This window comes from Rhagoletis pomonella, unplaced genomic scaffold (genome assembly GCF_013731165.1).
Source record: "Rhagoletis pomonella isolate Grant_MI unplaced genomic scaffold, Rhpom_1.0 Rhpom_scaffold_00004, whole genome shotgun sequence".
NCBI classification, from domain to species: Eukaryota; Metazoa; Arthropoda; class Insecta; order Diptera; family Tephritidae; genus Rhagoletis; species Rhagoletis pomonella.
The window spans coordinates 40,513,802-40,523,795 of NW_023458558.1; the positions used below are offsets into that span (position 1 = coordinate 40,513,802).

At 32.0% G+C, this 9,994-nt stretch overlaps 1 long non-coding RNA gene across 2 annotated transcripts in view; it reads right to left on the minus strand.

Moving 5' to 3' along the window:
• The window catches only part of LOC118737563, a 10,099-nt gene extending 1,411 nt beyond the window's left edge, over positions 1-8,688 (minus strand). The window contains exons 1-3 of one of the 2 annotated variants that reach the window (XR_004992827.1): positions 7,928-8,688; positions 7,750-7,875; positions 6,906-7,459 (exon numbers count right to left, since the gene is read on the minus strand). This is a non-coding gene — a long non-coding RNA (uncharacterized LOC118737563). Of the gene's footprint in view, positions 1-6,905; positions 7,876-7,927 lie in introns of those variants that run through there. The other variant, XR_004992826.1, reaches the window with a different exon arrangement.
• Positions 8,689-9,994: the final 1,306 nt, after the last annotated feature.

Genomic DNA, 9,994 nt, shown 5'->3' on the forward strand with positions numbered 1-9,994 from the left:
AGAACCGATGAGATTTTGCAAATTTTATGCGTTTTTTTTAAAAAAAAGGTATCAAGCTCTTAAAAAATCACCCGTTATAAGTTAGATCAGTCTTCATATGCAAGCACAAATGTGTACATGCACAAATATACTTACGAATATCTACGTGCAAAGCCATTCCCTTGCATTCCAGCATGAAATAACACTAACACTCGACTCAAGCAGAAAGACAAGCACTTACAAAAAATAGGCCATGTTGAGCAGCGGTGGGCACTTCTGTAGCGAGCCTACTCTGAGCTCAAATGTCAACGTCTTGAGTTTTAGTTTCTCTGTGGTGTTTTAATGGCTAATTCGGATGCCTAAGCTTTTATTTATTTTATTATGTGTTATTTTTGCTCAAAACAAATTAAAGTTTTCGCAAAAAATGTGTAGTACTAAAATAATTCTTGTACAATACGTATTGCACGTGCATGTATATTAGAGTGGTAAAATTTGTGTATGGGGGAAAAAGGTTTTCAGCCTAGAAAACGGGCACCCCTTAGTTTTTCCTTTTGATATTTGTAACATCTACATAAACCAACTTTCAGTTTTCTACTGCAATCAATACAGGGCGGTGAATGACCTTGAAATGCGCTACTGGGTCGCTATGAAGCTGGCAAAAATATTGATGATCTTTATAAAAACCGACTGTTGCTGTTATAATTGAAGCTTGTGGTATTATTTTAGATAATTTAAATTTGAAATATTCTTATGTTACTTAACCAATTTTTTTATTAATATGTGTACACAATACTTCTAGAGTAAAATATGAGCATCCTCTATATGGAAAAGAAAAGTTTGGTACCAGCACCTCTTTCGGCAAGAGGAAAAATTTTTAAAGGTACCTCAAATGCTATCTCGGAAAAGAAAAAATTTTGGACCACTCTAATGTTGCTGTTGTTTATTATTTTTATGATGTATATTTATGTACATATATAATACTTATACTTTGATTTCAAAAAAAAAGGATCTCTGCCTAAGCGACTGCAAGTTTATTTACTTATTTATTTCTAATTTTTAGCTTGAGCTTAGAAAACGAATTCCAGCTTTCGTGGTATCATTTAGGAGAGAGTGTTGTATACTTTAAGTGAAATTATATTTGTTATAGCCTACAATATATAATATAATATATTTAAAAAATATATATATATTTGGCACTTATACTTTTGTTAAGCGTTTGGCCTAGCAGCTTCTAGTTACTCCAATTTCTTTGCTACAAATGGAGAGAACTACAGTTCTACGCCCGCCCGAAAGCCAGATTTATTTCGAGAGGAACTTTACCAAGTATAAGGACTAGAAGTATAACTCAGTGCGAATTCACTTTTACACACGAAAAAATCAATATATTTACAAAACTGGGCGCCAAATATAGTAAAACTGCGTTTTTAGTTTTTCTCTCTGATGTCAGGATTTTTTTGAAAGGACAATGACATTTCTAGATTGATATAAAACATAGATATTGATAGAAAATGTGATTGAATAAAAAAATTATTCAAAAGATGCGGTGCATAACAAATGCGTGGAATAACAATATGAACATTAATTAAAAGGAAAACTCCTGTAGAATAAAAAAAACAAAATTTGATATTAGGGTGCTCCAGGACGAATATATATTGAAAATGTCCTTTAACCCTCGTCCGGGCGCAGATTCTTACAACGCTAACCGAGCGCAAAGGTACAATTGTACCTTCATATAGTTTTGATATGAATTTTTACTGGGGATTTAAGTTTTTTATAAAAACTGATAACATTTAATCATTACAGGTTATTTTGAACATGTTTAGAAATTTTTTGTTATGACAATTGTTTAAAAAAAAGTAAAAATAGAAACACAGTAGCCTGCATAAAATGCACTCCGCAAAATGCTCGAGTACACCACAACAATATGTACCCTCCATACATACATATGTATGTACTCAATATTTTTCATACTGGTGTGCCATATACACTGCAACTAGGGCTGCCAAATTGGCTCAAACCGTGCCATTTTTGGCAATATTTTACATCAAATGTCACTTAATTTTTTCAATTTGGCACAAAGTGCCAAAATGGCACTTTTGAAAAATAGCAATATTTCAAAATATTTTTGTGAAAATTTTCTAATTTCTAAAGGTTATTAAACTGGTTCATTTTATTTTGGCATTGCACTTTTGTTTTAGAAATGTGGTTCTTTTTAGCTACATGGGAAACGTTATAAAGGATAGCACCTTTTTTGGCACTTTTATTTTTCTATTTGGCACATTTTGGCACTTTTTTATCCTTAATATGGCACCAAATAGCTAAGGATAGTTGGCAGCCCTGACCGGAACAAAAATAATACGATGTTTATTTGGTTCAGTTTATATTTGCTCTACAAAAATCATAACCCCCGGTTTCAGGGAAAAAATCAACGTCGAAAGTTTCTAAAATATCTCTCGAATCAGCTATGCATGCCTTCAGTCGAATCTCGAAGTGCAAATCGAATGATGATGAGAATCCATTTCCTTCGAAGTGCGATAGAAATGGTACTTGGCCGTCGCGTTGTGGCATCTACAGCAGCTGTCCTTCAATTACCTCATGGTAGCCGCGGAGCCTCCCCTATCACTGGACGTTGCTATATCTGTCGGAACTCAAATAGGAAACAACGCAAAACTCGAATGCTTTGCATATCTTGTGCTTATCCAATTTGTGATGAACATTCAGTTTCAAAAACAACGTGTATTTCTTGCGAAGAAACTCTCTAAAAATTTCAAAATGTATATTCTAAATCGTTGTTCCTAAATTGAATTGTCTCGCTTGTTACTTTTTTATATAGTTTATTATCGCTTCTTATATGAATTAGCTCCGTTTGTGCTTCTTTTTTTTTTATAAAAAAAATTATATATAATTAAAAATAATAATAATCTTCTTTTTTCTTCATACCAGATATATGAAGGTACAATTGTACCTATGCGCTCTGACGTGGGTGTAAATTTAACTAGGCCCTCTATTTCAGAAAATAGTGGCCCATTTTGTTTTAAATTAAGGGAACATGTGGCACAACAAAAATGTAGAGATGTCACGAAGATCCAGCCCTCTAAGTTTTCTGGAAAAAAAGTTATTGTAATTTAAAAACGCAAAAGTTACAATTGTACCTAGTCGCACGGACGAGGGTTAAAAACTTTATACTTGAATATCCTTGGAAATTTCCAGTATTTATTTTTGAAAAAAAAGCAATACATGTTAAGGACTAATATGTTAACTACCACATCCTCAAATTTCGTCCTTCTAACTTTATTAGTTTTAGATAAAAAAAATTTACACTTCTCTTTATAAGATATTGATATTTACAATATACATAAATGAAGATACTGGAATCATTAATATGGAACCATGTATGCGCTCTAAAAGAAAAACTGAACGTATGATATACCTACGGTTGAAACACTTTAATTGTTTTGTATACAAGAGCGTAGCCAGCCTTTCATCTAGGGGGCAGGAGTTTATATAGAGGAAAAAATGTTTTGAATTATATTTTTTTTGTGTATATAAAACGAAATTTTCGGGTTAAAAAAAGTATAAGTTTTCTGGTGGCCTTTACAACGATACCAATTTTTAAAAATCGGTTCGTAATTTTTTTGTTTAAAATATTTTTCTTTATAAAATATAGGTATTTTTTTATTTCAAGTGTTTTTTCTCAAATTTTTATATACGAAGTATTCAAATATGCGTATCAAAAGAAATAAGATTTGATTGCTTTAACAACGATATCAATTTTTTAAAAATCGGTTAGTAATTTGTTTGTTTAAAATATTTTTTTTTTAATAAAACAAACGGTATTTTTTCCTTTTAAATGTTTTTGCTTAAATTTGTACATACAAAGTATACAAATAAGCATATCAGAAGAGAAGCAGGGGGTCTAATCACGTTTACAACGATACCAACTTTTTAAAAATCGGTTAGTAATTTTTTTGTTTAAAATATTATTTTTTATAAAAAATTTATTTTTTGATTTCAAGTGGTTTTTCTCAAATTTTTATTCACGAAGTATAAAAATATGCACACCGGAAGAAAGAAAGTTTAATCCCCTTTACAATGATACCAAATTCTTAAAAATCAGTTGGTAATTTCTTTGTTAATTTTACTTTTTTTTTAATAAGAAGTTATTTTTTCCTTTTACATGTTTTTTTCTCAAATTTTTATATACGATTTTTTTTTAGTTTCTCTTTTATTTCAACATTTTTATTTCAAATTTTGAAATTCCTGCCCGTAGTTTGTTTGCAAGTCAAATATGAGTAGCATTGTGCTACTATGGTAGCATGTCCGAGTAATCATAGCCAACTTATTTACAGTAGTCGAAAAGATTATATCCGCGCCAAATTTCGACAAGTTTCAAAATATTATTTTTGTTGTTATTTAATTTCGGTTAGTTTTCTTTAGTTCGTTCTTTACCAACATCCGTATAAATACAAGTTTGAAGGCAGTGTCACACGATTGGGTATTTGCTAAAATTTGGCGTAAATCGTTTCTCAATTGTTTGAACACCTAAAATATTTTTCACTATCCCAATCACGAAAATTAATTTATTGAAATTTTTCAATAGAACATCGCTGTATTGTACCAATCTTTTGAATGCAAAAAAAAAATTTCACACTTTTTTTACCAATAGCCCAATATAAAAATTTACAAATCTGTACAAATGTACACTGCCTTACAAATTTATGCAATTAAAAAAAAAATCTACAAATTTTCGTTAAAATTTCGAGCTTTTTAATTAAATTCTGAGTATGCAGTTTTGTAGCCCATTGAATGCTAATAGAATAAAGTACACGTTTCAAACGGCTAAAAATGTCGATTGATTTTTTTTTTGAATTTTTAAAAATTCGAAATTTGTACGAAAGTTTGTTGAATTTTTTTTTTTCAAACAGCGTTATGTGATTTTATAATAGTGAGCCATAATTTAAAAAAACTTCTGCAACAACAAGTAACATCCAAATTGTATATTTAACTTTATTATCGGAAAATTTGGATAAACAAGAGCCTAATAACATTAAAAAACAATAAGGCAATGTGGTAGTTTTTGCAAATTTTATATATAAAAATTGAATATAGCGAGTTTTGAAATAGTAACTTTTACATAGCTATCTTTTTTTGCTTATCGCGTTCGCTCTTCCATGAAGATTGGTCTGCTTCCTTTTTACGACGCCTTCCACTAGGCACCGAAACTACCACGTTTTCTTGCAGTTTTCTAAGTTCATCAGAAGATGGAGACTTTTGAAAGTGTATAAATAAGTATTATAGCGACCTTTGCAATAGTAGTTAACATCTGATTCGATTTTTTAAGAAAATAGAAAGATTTTGACTGTATTGTTACTGGACATGAAACTACTTTAAATACTGGTACGTTACTAACCAAAAACTAAAAATCTAAAAAAATTTACATAGCGCCTTTGCAAGTGGACAGAACCCAACATCGCCCCCCCCCTAAATACGGCCTTGCTTGGCATACATTTTTTTCGAAAATAAATATTGCAAATTTCAAAGGATATTCAAGTATAAAATTTTAAAAGGACATTTTCAACATTTATTCGTCCTGGTGCAAGAAAAAATTAATTTTTTTTAATTCTACAGAATTTTTCCTTTTAAGTGATACCCATATTGTTACTCTACAATGCACCAAATCTTTTAAATAATTTTTTTATTCAATCATATCCTGAAAATTTCAAACTCCTCTTAAAAAAAATCCTGACGTTAGAGGGAAAAATTAAAAACGCAGTCATACTATATATTGGCTCCTAATTTGGTGAATATATTGATTTTTTCTTATGTTTTAAAAATGTTTAGGTTTTGTCGCACAGTTTCAGGAAAGCAATTTAAGTAAAAAATTATAATTTTTATTTGTATTTAATATGGAAACTTTCAGGAAAAAAAATTATTTTTCATTAAATTTCCGCCGTGAAACAGGCAATAAGTGATGCAAATACCACAGAAATATGACAAATAATAGGTCCATTCTTTTGCAACCGAGCTACAAAAGAACACTCACTTAAATGACGGAACACACGCAAAGCAACAACACAAACTCGGCTATTTATACGAGTTCAGCCAGGTCGGTTAAAACATACGCGACCTGAAGACTAGTGTTGTTAAGTGAAAAAACTGCTCTATTGTGAATTGTCAATGGGAAAGTGGAGAGGGAAATTTTTGTTTTCGTATATACATGATTTATATTTTAAATATGTAAGTGTATATATTAAGCATAATTACTAATTTATATTATTTTTTGTGTCTAAATCCCGTTGAACTAATCACATGTTTCTTGCCAGCTACCAGCATGCTTGCTTAAGTAGCTAAAAGGAAATTTTACCCGAGTTGAGCGTGTTTTTGTCGTTCGCTTACAAAAAAACGGAAGCTAATATCGTATGTCAGAAATATAAGCATCTTGGTGAATTTCGTGAAATCTTTGCTCTACTATATGAGACAATGTTTCCGTAAAAATTAATTTCAAAAAATTAAAAATTGTATAAGAAACGCCACTTTGATGTTTAAAGTTAATTTTTTTGTATTTTGGTCAATTATGCCTGGAGTTTTATAAAATTTAAAAATTTTTTCGTTAAAAAAAATATACTTTGAAAGAAAACAAAGTTAAAACACGAACAGTTTTACAAAATCCCCATTATCCCGTGACATAATATTAGTCTCCATAATTTTTTTTTTATGTGAATTTATAAGGGGTTAAAAAATACTAATAAATTATATATCAAAGCGGAGTAATTAACAGGAATTGACAGAAAATACAACATCATTTTCCAGCTATAAAATTTTTGTATCTTCTTAGATTTTGAATTTATTAAAAAAAATTTTGAGAGAAAATTTTTCTCACATATTTAGTAGAGCACCGATTTCACCAGTTTCACGAAAATCGTGTAATAGCCCATTTAGGATTTTACCCATTCACAGTAAATTCAACTGATACTATATTTACTCTAGAAATTTTCAAAGTGATTACTAACTGATTATCTGCTAATATTAATCGTACTATTTTTGTTAATTGAAATAGATGGCATATTTAAAACAGCATTTATGTGAGCGCGAATTTCTTCCGAAATAGGTGGCGCCATATTAAAGCTTTCTACACGCTGGATATTCAGCTTTATACCCACCGAAAGGACCGGAAATCTTCGTTTCCACACGCCTTAGGACTGCTCAAAACTTTACCTCGTTCGAGTCTGGGATTCGCACAGCGTACAGCGCCTCTACTGGAGTACGAACATTGAATATCGTTGTCATTATCCAGTGATTACAGGGAAGACCGTTGTCTGCTACAACCATTGAATTCCCGAATTCACCCGTTCGAAGCGCATATAAATACGCGAGTTACGAAGTATTGTGGCATCGTTTGTACTCCATCCAATATATTTCAGACGCTGTTGAATAAGGTCAGTTCTTTGGACTTTGCGGTATAACTCCGCATCATGGCCGCCTATAAAAAGTACATTTATACATCAGTCTAAATAAGGAACTTTTCCATTTATGTACATATAAAGCATTTCAAAACTATTTTATTTTTATGTTTTTGGTTATTAATTTTTATGCTCTGATACTGATCTTGTGATAATATATTTACATGCGTTCAGTCTAAAGTCGCTTGGAAGCGAGAAAGTATCCCTACCAAATAAAATTTTTCTTACTTATCTATCTTAGCTCTTCGGCCGTTTTGTCAGAAATGAAATAAACTGCGCTCGTAGTAAAGCTATATGGTTCGAAACTAACCTTATAACTTGGGAAGCAGTGCTGAGAGAAACTCCGATTAAGTCCCCTCCAGTCCTTTACATGCAACCCGTGGCATGGAATCGCAAAGTCAGCTGAAGCATTTCTTCGGGAGCTAGAGCATTATTCCTAGAGCAAAATTAATTAGAAGCATTACAAAATTTCTCTAAATCCGATTTACCATGTTTTTTATGTTAAATTTTATCCGGTATCATCGTCTACACCACCCATACTGTCGCTTTGATTCCACTGAATCTGTCCCGCAAATCCTTTTCGCCGAAGTCTCTGAAACGAATTGGCGCACCTTTTATAGACCGTGGACGTCGAGTTGTAATGACGGGCTATAGAATCGCGCATTCCATGTCACTTTGGTCACTCGAATTTATTTTAATTTTTAATTTCAATCACTTTTGCTTTTTATATAATTATTTTGGTTTTATTTTGAGTTATCAGTTGCTATTTAGTCGAGAAGCGAGTGTGCATTTTACATTTTTAAATAGCCGACATTGGGCATGTAAATACAGTTTAAATATTTGATCCGAAAATGAATATCTAATCATCAATCGGCACTTAAATTGCTCATCTGAAATTGGGCCTTAGTTTTCACTGTTACACATTTTAATCCACTTTTTATCTTTCGTCATATTTGAATTAATTTATTTTCTTTTTAAGCAATTTTTTTTTTTAGATTGAAGCTGCTTTTAAATAGTTAAATAGTTGTCACTAGAATCACTTTGATAAGCACTGGGGCAGCAGGGGTCTACTATATGTCGATTAAACTATCTCCTGCGGCACTAGTACTTAGAAAAGTGATATTCGTGTAGAGAGTCGGCGACACATTTAATTTTCAATATTCACTTGATCTTCTGCCATCAAAATATTAGCCTTTAAGATATTTAAGCTTCCTTCACTTTCACTTTCAATTGTATGATTTCGTCTTAAGATATCATCTGAATTTTGCACTTGAAGATTTTAGTAATCTGCAGCCATGCTAAGCGAAGACGAACGTAAAAAATATTCGGCACACCCGGGGGTACACACATAATGATCCTTAAGCCTGCGCCTGCCCCCCACAATAGTTGAATTTCGGAATTCACCTGTAAGAAGAGTTGTCACATTAATATCTCATTTACAGCGGAATAGGCAATAATAAATATATTAAAAAAGCAAAGTAATACGAAATATGAACAGGGGTTAAATAATAAACCCACATATATAGGTAAATATGCATGTGCAGTGAAGTGAACATATCGCACACGTTCTTCAAAAGGTGCACTACTAGAGAAAAAAATTAAAAATTGGCAGAGCACTAGAGAGAAACTGCATATGAATACGAAAATCATGCATTTTCTTAGATATCCATAGAAACATACACGGAAATGACTGATGAGTTGGTAAAGGCCGAAACATCTATTGATGAATCCGAAGCAGAGCCAAAAAACTGTCCACTCGTACTCATCAAAAGCGAGCCTCAGCTGAGCAGTGCCCCGGCAGTAAAAGATGTGGGCAGTATGTTAAAGCGGTAGTTCCGCCCTATACATTTCAGAACTATCTCTGAACTAGTGCAAAACGGCTGCAGAGAGGGACAGTTGAAACCTTTGGTGTGCTAGTTGCGCTCTGTTGAGAAGTAAATGCACAAATTCTCACTTCTCGTACAATAACAAAATAGCAGCTCCGCGGGAAGACCTTCGACTCTAACATCGTTAGTCGCGAGTTCAAATCGCGGTGAAGGCAGTCGTGATTTTTAGATTTAATAAATTTAATTTGTTTAGTACCGCTTAAAAATTGGAAGAGAATGATAAAATTTAATATAAATAAAATAAAGGAGTAAAAAATTTAATTAAATGCAATCTGTGAAAGAACAGAAATAATTAAACAAAATTCTAAAAAATCTATTAATCAAAATTTTTTTCTTAAAAAAACATTATTGTCGCTGATCTGCGCAAAATGGTACCAGTTCAGAACTAGTTCAAAAATTCTGCAGAGGTGGCAATTTCCACCTCGTTGAGCATCGCCATGTAAAAAGAGACAGATGAAATAATTGCGTTAGGATAGATTGAGAACCAGTACCGCCTCTTAAAGAGCTAGTTCTACGCTAGTTCTGAACTATCACAATTTACTGCAGGGTACATTTAACGTACACAGTCTCACATATTGAATCATTTGAATGTGTTAGTATGCCACTGGTTTAAAGTACAAAACCGCGTAACTGCCATTTTTTGCCAAAACTTGGATTTGCTCACACGAG